Below are 14,928 nucleotides of genomic sequence, written 5' to 3'. Positions count from 1 at the left end.
AGCTTACAGCCCCAAAGACCCTGTCCGTTTCCTCTGGTCAGACAGGTCCATTCCTGTTCAGATAACGGCAATATTCCTTGCTAGGTATTTCCACTGGTTCTGCAACAAGGCCAGCGTCCACTTGGTTCTCTGAGCCCCTCTTAACCCCTCTTAGCTGCTCAGGAGCCCAGAAGGACACATGCCCACCCAGAACAGAGTGGCAGGACACAATAAGGTCTGCACATAATAAGAACAGAGACTTAATGATGCTTTGCCATACTTACCACCACTAGTTAGGTCTTTTTTCGTCTTTCTTTTCTATGTATGCCTATATAGGTACTCCTTGTTTAATGACTACTCATTTAGCAACCATTTGAACTTATGACAGCACTGAACAAGGGTAGTTACAATGGGACTTCGTACCTACAACCATTGTAGCATCTTGCAGTCATGTGATAAGAATTTCTCTGGCTGGCTGCTCACAAAGTCAGTGGGGAAGCCAGCAGGAAGTCAGAAGCTATGCTCATAAGAGGTTCTCGCTTAACGAACTGCACAGTTCTCACTTAACATTGGTAACTGGGGATTGCAAGAACTGTTGTAGCTAAGTGGTATGGTCGCTATTTTTTTATATAAAACTATGTTGCTAAATTATGGCAGTTTTAATTCCAATTAGCAGTTAAGCAAGGACCAGCTGAATAGCTTTTGGGATCAGGAAGGTGTATGCTGTGATTACTTAAATCTTTTTGATACTGGAATGTATGGTATCATTTGAAAGAAAATTCTGTTTTGGGAAAGGAAGCACAAAAGTAAACAACATATTTTTGTTTCAGGTGTAATGTATGATCCATATGGCAATTATACCATTGGCTTTGTAGTAACTGGGGTTTGCAATATTGGAGCAGCTGGCATACTTGCTTTAATACCCTCATTGCAAAAATCATCAGTCCAGGCAACAAAAAACTACATTAATGCTTCTGTATGTGTAATAACCAATACCATCGTGCCTTGGCAATCTCCAAGTATTTCATTAGGGGTAAGGAGTATTTGATGACATTTCTTTCTCTAAACAAGAAAATTTCTTTCGTCTTCTTTTTCTTCCTCCTCCTCCTCCTTTGGTAGTATGTGTTCTGTACTAACCTGATCTTTGATAGGCATTTTATCACAATGACCCTTTCAGTTATTAGCATTTTTATTGACAGGTGGTAGAGAAATTAATATAGAATCTTCATCACAGTCTTCGTGATTTGCTCAAACAGGATGTGCCAGCTACATGAAGGGAGGCGTGGCCAAGAGAAAAAACTCACTCAGTCCTAGAGCAGATAGACTGTGTTAACCCACACTTGGACTCTCCTCGCAGTGCCCTGAGAACAACCGTTCACGTAAGCCAACAGTCTTTAACTTGAGTATATGTGTACAAAATATTTAAAATTATATTGATCCATAAGTTTCAGGGGAAAAATATCAGAAAGAAGATTTCTTAAGGGACAGATTTCTCTCAGAACTATATTCTCTATTTTTATCAAAAACCAATTTACAGTTTAAAAATATTTAAAGTTAGCAAATTGAAGTAGAAGATATTTTAGTTAGATTCGATGGATGATTTAAGAACATTTGTCTGGTATCAGAAATATTTGCAGGAGATAACCAGGCTGAGCCCGAGGGAAGGGTCAAATGCGTTATAAGTTACGAGTCCCTGCATGTTCACAAGACATGCAAATCCAGCCCACCTTGAATGCTTCTCTTCTACTCATTTCCCTTGACTGTTAGTGGGGCAGATTTGTAGAGAGCTTAAGCTTGCAATAAATCTTTATTACTCATGTGAACTTTCTGAATGTCTTGATTTCCACTTGACAATATCAGCAAAAACAAGGCATGTGTTAAAAAAATCCTCTTATACCTAGCATTTCTCTGATAGTGAAATGTTCACTGATGAATATAATAGCTTTTATAGTCTTATAAAATTAATTGTGAAATTATGCTTCTAGGAATTGACACTTGTAACATCTTTTAGATAACTTATGAAAAGTTATAAATAAATAGTCAAGTCAGCTTTGCCAGCAGGCAGTACAGGTAGTTTTTCGGGTTATAAAGACAATTGGGACTGGAATTGCCATTGGTAAGCAATGCAGTGGTGCATTTTCCTGTGACTGTGCTGCTTAGGGATGGCGATCCCAGTTTTCATCATTAAGAGACCATTGTGTGGATCATTAAACACCGACCTTACATGACAGTGACTTCCAACTTCCTGCTCGCTTCCCCATTGACTTTCCTACTGGAAAGTCAGCAGGAAACTTCAGAAATTGCACTAGCACCATAGCAGCTTGCTGCAACATTGCAATTGCAAACCAAGTGCCAAGAACCCAGATCTCAATTGTGTAACTGCAGAGACGGTGCGATGGCCAGAACTCTGCAGACCAATTGTAAGTGCCCCTTGTTGAGCACTGCCACAAGTTTGAAATGTTTGCTGACATGGTGTAATGCAAACACTGCTCCTATGTGCATGCTGCTTTAGTAAGAAAATTCTGATTATTGGACAGGTGTGCTGAATCTTTTCTATTTGAGAGATTAATAATGCTTTTTTTCTTCTCTACAATTCTTTGTTCCCAGTCATGAAGAAAGTCCGTGATTTCTTCAATAAACGGAGATTAAGAAGAACATGTACTTTGGAGGATATCAGGTCGGATGTCTCTTTTTTACAACCCCCTCCGGATGGAGGTTGGGGCTGGGTTGTAGTGGCGGCGGCTGCTACTCACTGCTTGCTTGTCAGTGGATTTCATAGTGCCTTTCGTGTTTACATGCTGCCCCTTCTTGATACTTTTGAGTCAAGTAACTCGCAGATAGGTAGGTCATTGTTACATTAAGGTTTCCAGCATAGCTTTGATATATTGTACTGCAGTTTTGTTTATAATTATGTCTTGCTTATTAACAGTCTTTAAGCAAATGGTTTAAACTATATGTCAATGCTCTTGAAATCCACAAGAATTAGTGTCATTTACATCAGTAAAACATACAAGTGAGTTGATAATATTTTTTTTATGATATTTTTTTATATGTTTAATTAAATGCATTTGTCTTTTTACGCTTGGATTGGATCTATCAGCTATGCTTTCATTATGACGTTTGGTCCTGTTTCTGGAAAACTCCTGGTGAAGTATGGAGCGATAAAAGTGGCGCTAGTTGGAGATCTAGTGACCATAGGTGGTCTAGTGTGGTCATCATATACTGAAAAGTTAAAAATGCTGTTTTTCACACATGGAATCATTGTTGGTGTGGGATCAAGTCTGGCCTACACTCCAGGTAATGCTTTACATTAAAATCAAATTTTGTCACACATTTCTTCTGTTTTTGAAAAAAAAAAATTGCTTTTGCTTTTGCTTTTGCTTTGCAGCACTTTTTCATGAGAAAACCTGTTAGGTAAGCTTTCCATTGGGAGAGCGAGTACGTTCAGCGAAGCGTTGTGAGAGTTGTGTTGGAGAACACACAAACCAGCATACAGAGCAGTGGTGGGTTTCAACTAACCAACTAAGAAGAGATAGTATGTCAGGTACAATCATTTTCCTAGGGAGGACTTCCATCCTTAAGTAGAAGTGGGCAAAAAGATACCACCCAGGAACATGTACAAACTGAAAAAGAAGTAACATAGGGGATAAAGAAAGAGAGAAATGTAGTTGTTTCTTGGAGAAGGTGGGTAAACTTGGTAAGCCCCTTTTGTGGGTGGCCATTCCTAGCCACTTGCGCCCAGTGCTGCGGTTGAAGTGAAGCCCCAAAGCCCCCGCCACCACCGGAATATCTGCTGCCGCCTCCTCCTCCTCCTCCAACAGCACTGCCAGATTTGCCGCCCAATGCTGTGGCTGAGGTGAAGCCGCCAAAGCTCCTGCCAGCACCCCCACCTGTGGCAGCGACATCCTTTGCGGGTGGCCAGTTCTAGCCGCACCTTAGAGGGGGTGTTCCCGGAAGTTAATTGCTTCCAGGTTCACCGACCAACTGGTCCGCAAGGACCGGTAGGAACCCACCCCTGATACAGAGACGCTGCAGTTTAAATAGGCTTTTCCTTTCGTAGAAATAGAGGTATCAGAGTCCATCAAACAGTCCAAGCCATAAACAGATAAGACAGTCTGTCATCAATGTCTTTCAGTTAAGGGATAATCCAAATAACATAGTCCATAATCATACAAACAGTCCGTTTGCTAACTGTTGCAAAACTTACAATAGCTCACGACACTCAGATCAGATCAGCCCAGCATCTAGCAAACAGAGAGCTAGCAGTCATTCTGGCTCTCTCGTATGGCCGATTGAGGAAAAACAGCAACCAATCACATTTTACAGTATGATTTAAAGAAACAATTACAACATTGCTACATGATTTATATATCGCCAACCCAACTGTTAGATTAAATTCCTAACAAAACTCATTAGAAATAGTAGCATGGTTTTTAATTGTGTCAGATGCAAAGCAATGTTTAAGCTTTCTCCTTTCCCAGATACCTTTTTCATGTTAAATAAAACAGAGTGTGATGTGACTGGACTTCAATATAAAACAACTACTTTAAATTTCTGTTTATTTCTTGATAGGCCTGATAATGGTTAGCCTTTACTTGACTACAAAGCGTTCATTTGCCACTGGATTAGTGATGGCTGGAGGGGCTGCAGGAACTTTCGTACAGAATAGACTTCAGTATTATCTAATTCAGAATTTTGGATGGAGAGATAGTTTGCGTGTGTATAGTGCAATTCTAACCATATGTATTTTTGCTGGATTTGCCTACAGGCCTCTTCAAAAACGTATGTATCTGTTTGGGCATTTTAAATTAAATATCTCCTTTTTCCTGTGTGTGTATGTGGGGGGAAGAGAATCCATATTGAGCAAAATAAGGATACAAAGTAACACAAAGAGTTCTTTTCAGGTTTCTGAATTTTCCTACACAATTACTCAGACAAAACACAACTATACATCCCTGCCCCCCCCCCCCAATAAATAAGTAGCAACATGGGAATAAAAAGAAAGTAAATCCAACATTTAGGACAAGTATTGCAACCATGTTTGCAATTTGATCTCAATCTGGGATGCTGGTTGTAGACTTAATCAGTATTGCGTACACAGTAATAATTTCTCTTTTTTTTTACTTTGTATTTTACAGATAGAACTCATGCAAGTGTAGTTGAAAAATTTAACACATCGCCTCTAAGAGGGTTTATAGTTGATTTAGCTTTATGGAAAGATCGTATTTTTGAGATATGGGTCAGTTCTCTTGGATTAGCAAAATTTGGATTCTACATACCTTTTGTGCATATGGTAAGTTGCCATTATCTTTTTTTTTTTTTTTGGCTTTTCTGTTATAGCTTGGAACGAGGGTCCCCAACCTGTGGGCCATGACCCACTAGTGGGCTTTGAGGGTTTGCAACCAGGCCATGGTAATGGCCGGCTCGTGTGTGTGTGTGTCCATGCATATCTTCACTTGCATGAGCACCAGCCAAGCACATACACACGCTCCATTTAAATGAGCAGTAGGTATGTGTGCATGGTACTTGCACAAATGGAGTGTGTTATATTATATCTATAGTGTCAAGTCACAGTACTTTTGACAGTGAATGTATGCCTTTTGGATTCAAGTTCTGTAAAGATGTTGTGCCTTAAAATGGCTTCTACTGTACAGCACAGTGGAGTTGCCATGGTAACGGCTTCACAGTACTCCACAAGGGGCTCCCTCCAATACAGGATTGGGATAAATACATACCCAGACTACCCCGTTTTTTCAGCTAATTCTAACTATTTTAAGACATGTGGCTAAACATTCAATTTTTACCAGTTTTAATCCTTAACTCAATTTTGGAGAAGGGCTACATCAATTTGGGCCAAGTTGATTTATTTTTAGTAGCTGTAAGATTGTCGTTTGTCCATAATAGGTAAGTGGTCACTGAGAACAAGTGTACATTTATTTCAATAGTGTCAGATACACCAACTGCAGTCTTGACTGTACTAACTTTCAAAACTTGAATAATACTTGGTCAATTACTTTTGAGGAATAATTTTTGAAGAAAACATCGTGTCATTGCCAAAGAATCTAAATTTGGTGCCGCCTTCATATATTGGATTAAATCCCATAGTCCCCTGTCAGTTTGATTTTTGGCAATGCATTATGGAGGAACCAAATTGGAGAACAGTAATGTATCCAATGAAGATAGACTTATCAGGAGAAGAGTATGAAATGTTTGAATTGTCAGTCAGTTACATCTATGTTTTTTTTTTTTTTGCTAACTATTTGCATAAATCTTTAAACAAGTATGACTGAATTTGCGGCTATATTTAATTACGAGGTTAGCTTAATTATGACTAGTGTTCACTAAACAGAATACTTTAAACCCAACATGTTAAAAATCGTGCTTCATTTTCTTTTTTGCAGATGAAACTTGCAGACGATTTGGGTATTCCTGTGGAAAAAGCATCCTACATTATGGTGGGACTTGGAGTAAGCAGCATGATTAGTTGTCTTCTTTTTGGAAAAATTTGTGATATTGAAAGTGTCGACCGACTTTATGTTAACCAGGCATCCATATTATCTGTTGGTAAGTTTCACAGTAAGCTTCTGAATGTTTTTTGCCTGAGAAATTATGGTTTTAGACCTAGAAACATCTAGAGTGTCATTTCTTGCACATATGAGTTATATCAGCACAACTACAAGTTAACACTGTGCCTTAAGTTAATTATTGCCAAATTTTCTTGAGGCCATTCGTGTGATGGCTTGAATTCCAGTTCTCACTGGAACATGATGAGTAGAAATTAGGAATTAGGAGAATGGAATCTGACACATGAGGTGGGTTCTCATGGGAGAACCTACTGTATTTTTTGGAGTATAAGATGCACCCTTTTCCTTCAAAAAAGAGGCTGAAAATCTGGGTGTGTCTTATACACTGAATACAGCATTTTTTGCCTCCTGAAACCCCACCCCTTTCACCAAAATGGTCGTGCATAGCTTGTAGGAGGCTTTCAGAGAGCTCCTGAGGGCTGGGGAGGGCAGAAATGAGCAAAAAATGAGCCATTTTATGCTCATTTTTGCCCTCCCAGCCCCCAGGAGCACTCTATAAGCTTTCTAATGCCCTTTTTTTGACAAAAAAGGGCCTGTTTTCACAAGAAATGGGCTGTTTTTTGCTCATTTTTTGCCCCCGATCCACTCCCCAGGAACACTCTACAAGCCTCCTAAGGGCTATTCATGACCTTTTTTAAAAAAACAGGCCCGTTTTTGTGAAAAATGGGCCATTTTTGGGAGGTTTGCAGAGTGCAAAAACTTTTTTTTTTAATTTGCCTCTTCAAAACCTTGGTGCGTCTTATACTTTGGTGCGTCTTATACTCTGAAAAATACAGTAATTTCTTTATGGCACTCTAGCAGAAGACACTTGGACACTTGGAGCCAATGCATAGGTTTCTTAATATGAGGCACAGAAGATGCATTACTATCATACTTGAGAAACAAAATTTTTGGTAAGCAGAACTAAAATATTGGAAATTAGCAGTGGCAAAGCCTGATGAGTGCTGTTTTATCTTAGTTTACATTATAGAGTAAATAAATACATTTGGTTCATATTGAAATCTGTGTCCTTCATGTTTTATTTTTCAGGTGTGGTCTACTTTATTATTCCTCATTGCACATCTTTTACCCCGCTCTTGTAGTCGTTCGCTCCTTTTTGGGATTTTTCGACGCAGGAAACTATGTTCTCCTACCTATCCTTACATTTGATTTGGTGGGAGCAGAAAGAATGCCTGTTGCATGGGGATTTATGATGGCTGTCAATGCAATTAGCTGTTTTGGTCCACTCTTTGCAGGTAAACCAGTTAATGCGATTTGTCTGTAAAAAACACTGAGCCTGGAGAAAACTATACTGCTAATGTGTCCAAGAACTGACTCTTCCCAAGGCCTGCCTGAGTATTTATTTGCTTATTATATTTGTATGCCTGCAAATCTCACAAATATGGCATACAGCAGTGAATTAAAAAGAAAAACCAATAAATATTTAAAAACAGTCATGTTTCAAAACAATAAAATGGCACCCAAGCAAGTGGAATGATATGAGCCACAGTAAAATAGCTGTCAGTGTTCCAAATATCATCCAAAATTAAATCAGAGTCCAAGGCAGAATATTCCTCAAAGTTCCAATTTATTAAGAGAGACAGGTTGGCACATATGTAGAAACCTGAATCTGAAAGCTTCCTGGGTTTCCGCACCCAGTTGAAAGTTCACAATCTTGCCTCCACACCCACAAGTCCATCACATGGTCCAATATTCCACTGCCATGCTGGCAGTTTCACCCATCCAGTTCCGGTCAGGCTCAGAGAGGTAGAGAACAAAAGATGACCTTGGCTTCCTAGAAAGGAATTTTATTTTGATAACAATACATTCTACTTCTAACTATTCCCCCTCCCAATTCCCTACTAATGAAACAGCATAGTAGAAAAGAATATTAGTGTGGCAGGCCAAAGATCCTAAAAGGAATCGGCTGCAGGCCTGACAATAGCATCACAGGATTTCCCCAGTCTGCTAGGACCCCCAGATCTGATGGTACAGCCAGGTCCTGAGGGACTTGAATATTGAACAGGATGGACTTTGCCTCACTTCTGGGGGTAAAATATCTCAAAATGGGAGTGCCACACCAAAGGCAGTCTGCCTTCTGAGACCCAAGTTTAATTCCCTAATAGTTGGGACATGCAGCCTGCTTTCTCTGGTAGGACAAGCACATATAATGAGGAAGAAGCAGTCCCTCAGAACTCTCTTCCCCAACTACTCTCACCTGGAATCAGCCCCGGAGAAAGGAAGTGAACTGGAGCAGCACTCTTATCACCTACCCTCAATCAAACTCAATCCAGAAGGACTCCATGGTCAATGGTATCAAAAACTGCAGAGAGGTCAAACAGGGCAAGGATGGATGCCTCACCCCCATCTCACGCTTGTCTGGCTTCTTGAGGAGCAGGTGAGGCAAACTGACCATCGCTAAAACCTACTCGCATAATCCCCTGAACCAGTTTAATCAGCAAAGAGGGACATGGATCTAAAGAACGGGGCTGAACTTACAGCCCCAAAGACCCTGTCCATTTCCTCTGGTCAGACAGGTCCATTCCTGTTCAGATAACGGCAATATTCCTTGCTAGGTATTTCCACTGGTTCTGCAACAAGGCCAGCGTCCACTTGGTTCTCTGAGCCCCTCTTAACCCCTCTTAGCTGCTCAGGAGCCCAGAAGGACACATGCCCACCCAGAACAGAGTGGCAGGACACAATAAGGTCTGCACATAATAAGAACAGAGACTTAATGATGCTTTGCCATACTTACCACCACTAGTTAGGTCTTTTTTCGTCTTTCTTTTCTATGTATGCCTATATGGGTACTCCTTGTTTAATGACTACTCATTTAGCAACCATTTGAACTTATGACAGCACTGAACAAGGGTAGTTACAATGGGACTTCGTACCTACAACTATTGTAGCATCTTGCAGTCATGTGATAAGAATTTCTCTGGCTGGCTGCTCACAAAGTCAGTGGGGAAGCCAGCAGGAAGTCAGAAGCTATGCTCATAAGAGGTTCTCGCTTAACGAACTGCACAGTTCTCACTTAACATTGGTAACTGGGGATTGCAAGAACTGTTGTAGCTAAGTGGTATGGTCGCTATTTTTTATATAAAACTATGTTGCTAAATTATGGTATTTTCAATTCCAATTAGCAGTTAAGCAAGGACCAGCTGAATAGCTTTTGGGATCAGGAAGGTGTATGCTGTGATTACTTAAATCTTTTTGATACTGGAATGTATGGTATCATTTGAAAGAAAATTCTGTTTTGGGAAAGGAAGCACAAAAGTAAACAACATATTTTTGTTTCAGGTGTAATGTATGATCCATATGGCAATTATACCATTGGCTTTGTAGTAACTGGGGTTTGCAATATTGGAGCAGCTGGCATACTTGCTTTAATACCCTCGTTGCAAAAATCATCAGTCCAGGCAACAAAAAACTACATTAATGCTTCTGTATGTGTAATAACCAATACCATCGTGCCTTGGCAATCTCCAAGTATTTCATTAGGGGTAAGGAGTATTTGATGACATTTCTTTCTCTAAACAAGAAAATTTCTTTTGTCTTCTTTTTCTTCCTCCTCCTCCTCCTTTGGTAGTATGTGTTCTGTACTAACCTGATCTTTGACAGGCATTTTATCACAATGACCCTTTCAATTATTAGCATTTCTATTGACAGGTGGTAGAGAAATTAATATAGAATCTTCATCACGGTCTTCGTGATTTGCTCAAACAGGATGTGCCAGCTACATGAAGACTCATTTAAAACTCTCAGAGTTTAGAGGTTTTGGCATGAACCCTTGCCCTTTGTGTGGTTCCAGCTATTTTTTTAGAAAAAATGCATCACAAGCAAGATATTTGGCTAATTTCTCTGGAGATTCCCCCCCAATTTTGTTATTTTCTTCATTTCATTCATTCCTAGAGAAATGCAAAGTATAAAAAGTACAGTTTCATTGCCGTTTGCCTTTAAGATACTTAAGGCCCTTTTAATAAATTCCAATAGTAGGGAGTAACCCACTCTGAAATACCTTATACCCCTTTCGTCTGGGAAAAGGCTGCATTACACAGGCTGTTAAAAAATATCAGATGTTCATAAAGGAGACCTGATATAATTACTCTTTCTGTCAGAAATTCATTGGATACAGTACTAAAGCTGTTGAACCCATAGCAGCTGAATGTCTAGATTGAGGCCTCAGTCCCCATCTGTCTCAAAAACTGTATACTTAGTTCTTGTTTAGTGACCACAGTTAGGACCAGCAACTCAGTCATTAAGTGAAGTAGTTGCTAAATGGAGAATTATGTGATGGTTTTTGCATATGATTTTACTTGAGCCTTCCTGCTTACAGTATCAGAAGAATACAACTCCAGTTGTATGGTTGGGAAGGTCCCCAAATTTGATATTTGAGGAAGCTGGGTAAAAGGTTGGATCTGATAGTCCCTTTCCCTCACTCCAGTGCCCTCTGGAATGCTTGTCTTCATGCTGCAGTAATTAGGAGGAGGAAATGAACAGATGCTTTAGATATTTACAATCATTAGAGAGGAAGTGATTACAAGACAGTAAGGCTTGAGTTTTGGTTTGGGATCACAATTCTTACAAGCTGATTTAGGATGTTGGGAATTATAATAATCTCTATATATATTTTAAAATTGTGCCAAAGCAGAGTTTGAAGGCTATGTGGAAGGATGGTTTATAGCTAATGAATCCAAAGATTATTTAAATTATAGATTTCAAAAGGAATATGAGTGATCATGATAATAGATGATAAGACTTTTAAAATCAGATGTACACTGTCTTTATCTCAGATACATAGTGTGTATTCAGATTACAAGAGGAAATGGAAGAATGCTGTTGAACTGCCATCATTAATACTGTCTTTCATAATACATTTTTGTTACAGAGTATTACTTCCTCATTCACAAAATCTATGATATCTCCTGCAGCAAGTACCTCAGGCCATTCAAAAGGATTCAGCATGAAATCCTTTAAAAGCATATTAAAGTCAGATACAACATCTGTTAAGATGACGTCAGAACCTAGGATCTCTATGGGTACTGTGGAATATATGAAGGCTTTCCCGGATCAAGAGAACGATACAGCTGAGGGGAAATCAGAATTAGCATCTGTTCAAAGTCAAACTTCAATCTCCATGACCCAGGACATACCCATACCTTGTAAAAAAGAAGATGTAGTGGTCTTGCATGAGTATGAAGGTGACGAGGAAGCTGAAATTACAATTGGGGTAAGGCCTGGACAGGAGTTAACCGTGCCAGAACAACTCATGAAAAAGGAAAGGTCAGACTCTAAACAATTGGAGCGTTTTCCTCACAGAAAACAAGATGGGGTGGCTTTCTTAGATGAGTATGAAGGAGATGAAGAAGAAGCTGAAATTGCAACTGGGGTAAGGCCTGGACAAGAGCTAACCGTGCCAGAACTATTCATGAAAAGGGAAAGGTCAGACTCTAAACAGTTGGAGCGTTTTCCTCATAGAAAAGAAAATGGCGTGGCTTTTTTAGATGCCTTTATTGGTGATGAGGAAGAGCAGTTGAGATATGTGCCTTCTGCCTCCCACAAAAAAGAAGATGAGTTGGTGGTGGAGGATATGGATGTCCCTAATGATTATCAAGAGCAGCTTAAGAGCACAGCTACACTGAATCCAACTGAAGAAAATAAAACTTCTACATCATTGAAAGACTCTGGAAAGACTTCCCCACAGAAAGAGCAATGATGTCATATTTGCTAAAGATGAAGTTAGCAATTTACCGTCATAAGAGAGGAAATAGCAATAGTAGTACTATTAGTATTTAGGATTAAGTAACATTAGCATTATTAGCATTAGCATTATTAACATTATTAACATTATTATTAGTAGTATTATTAACAGCATTTGATCTAGCACATCTGCATGACTTTCTAGTAGCAATTTCATTGTGTTATTCTGTATACTTTTTCATGCTTGTTTACCTAGCTTTTACAAATAATTGTTTCTAAAATAATTGTTTATTTTTCATTATTTTTTAACTTAGATGTACAAACAATTTGAAAAGAACTGAATTCCCAATAGATATTAAAACCATTTTGTCATTTGCCTATTTTTGGAAAATAAACAAGCGTTTAAATTATTTATGCTTTGTAGCTAAATTGAGTTGAGACCATCTTCCTATGCAAGACAAAATATGTAGCTCTAACCTTTATCTTCATTTTTTGCTACTGCACAATAGGACTATTCTAAGTGTCAAATTTTGTTCATCATATGGTGCACATATTCAGCTAATTTAAGGTGACCAGACGTCCCGATTTTCACAGGACAATCAAGCTTTTGCACAATTTGTCCCGTGTCCCGGGGCATTCTTAAAAACTCCCGATTTTTGTGACCGGACCCGGAAGTAAGCCTGCCCCGCCCCCAGCCCTGTATACCCATCCCAGCCGGCTGGTATTTTGTTCCTTCTGTCTCCCCGTTGCTCAGAAAAGCAACTTCGGGAAGGTCCTTTGCTAGCAGGCAGGTTCTAGAACGCCTGCAGCCACCAAAGGACCTTCCCAGAGTTGCTTTTCTGAGCAACGGGGAGACAGAAGGGACGCAATCTCCTTTCATTCTCCCTCTGCCTCATTCACTTGTTCAGGCAGCAGAAAACAAAAGAAAATTGCATAGCCGAGAACAAAGGAGCCAATATTTTCACAGGACAATCACACTTTGGCACAATTTGTCCCGCGTCCCGGGACATTCTTAAAAACTCCCGATTTTTGTGACCGGACCCGGAAGTAAGCCTGCCCTGCCCTGGGCGCTGTGCTTTTTTGTTTTGTTTTACCTATGTTCTCACAACTATGCAAAGGTGGGTTTTGTGCTACAAGGATCTTTCTTTCTTTCTCTGTCTGTGGTTCTGATTGCAGTTCCTTTGGATTAAAGCACCGTTTCTCATTCCTTACAAAATGGCAGAGTTGCCTCCCTCCCCACTTTCCTTGCAGCACCCTCGGTTGCAAAATGTTCCCCTGATTTGGTTTATAAGCTCGCAGCAATGCGATCCAACAAATAGGAAAGTTTTAATAAGATCTACTGACTTTATTTGGTCTCTGCTGCCCCCCACCCCGCCCCCTTAGCCCTTGGGTTTTGTCCCCTCCCAAGGAGAGAGTGGGAAGGAGAGGAAGGAAGGAGGGAGGGGGGAAGGAAAAGAAGAAGGGAGGGGGGGGGAGAAGATGGAAGGAGAAAAGATGGAAGGAAGGAGAAAGAATAGAAGGAGGAAGGAGAAGGAGGAAGATGGAAGAAGAAAGGAAGGAAGAAAAAGAAGAAGGGAGAGAGAAAAGAGGGAAGGAGGTAGGAAGAGAAGGGGAAAAGGGAAAGAGCAGAAAGGTAAAGAGAATGAAGTTGATAGGCAAGAGGAAGGAGGAAGGAAGGAAGGAAGGAAGAAAGAAAAAGGGAGAGAGAGGCAAGAGGAAGGAGGAAGGAAGGAAGAAAGAAAAAGGGAGAGAGAGGAAAGAAGAAAAGATGGAACTAGAAAGGAAAGAAGGGAGGGAGGAAAGGGGAAGACAGGGAAAGAGCAGAAAGACAGAGAAGGTGAAGGTAGATAGGCAGAAGGAAGGAAGAAGGAAGAAATAGGAAGGAGAGAAGGAGAAAGGATGGAAGGAGGAAGGAACAGAAGTGAAGGGGAAGAGAGAGATAGAAAGAGCAGAAAGACAGAGAAGGTAGATAGGCAAAAGAAAGGAAGCTGAAAGAATGGAAGGAGGAAGGAAGAGAAAAAGAGGAAGGGAGTGAGGAAAGAGAGGATGGAAGGAGAAAGGAAGGAAGAGAGGGAAAGAGCAGAAGACGGATAAGGTGAAGGTAGATAAGCAAGAGGAAGGAAGGAAGGAAGAAGTGAGGTGTCTCGAGGATGGGGAAAACGTTTAGTGACCAAAGTTTACAATGGCATTGAAAAAAGTGACTGATAACCATTTTTCACCCTTAGCGACCATTGCGACCATTTTTGCACATTTAGCGACCGTTGCAGCATCCTCATGGTCATGTGATCTAAATTTTGTTTGGCAACAGATTCGTATTTATGATGGTTTCAGTCCTGGGGTCATTAATCGCCTTTTGTGAGCTTTTGACAAAATATAAATTTTTTAATCAAGCCCCCCGATCCCCCCGGTCAATGGTGTCCTGTTTACCAATCTGAAAATCTGATCACCTTATCCTAGGGCCATACTACCATCCTCACCGGCAGCAACTGAACCTCCAGCTCCAGGTCCAGGTCCAGCTCCAGCCCCAGCCCCAGCCCCAGCCCCAGCTCCAATTAAAAAGGCCAGTTCAAAGAAACTGTGAGTATCCGTAGAGTTATATGTGTGGGATAGTATTCCTTTACTTGAAGGTAGATCCCCTCATAGTGTCTAATTCATTCAGTTTATAAAAGAGCCAAGGTGGCGCAGT

This window comes from Thamnophis elegans, chromosome Z (genome assembly GCF_009769535.1).
Source record: "Thamnophis elegans isolate rThaEle1 chromosome Z, rThaEle1.pri, whole genome shotgun sequence".
In the NCBI taxonomy this organism is placed as follows: Eukaryota; Metazoa; Chordata; class Lepidosauria; order Squamata; family Colubridae; genus Thamnophis; species Thamnophis elegans.
Note: the sequence above shows the minus strand (reverse complement) of the source record.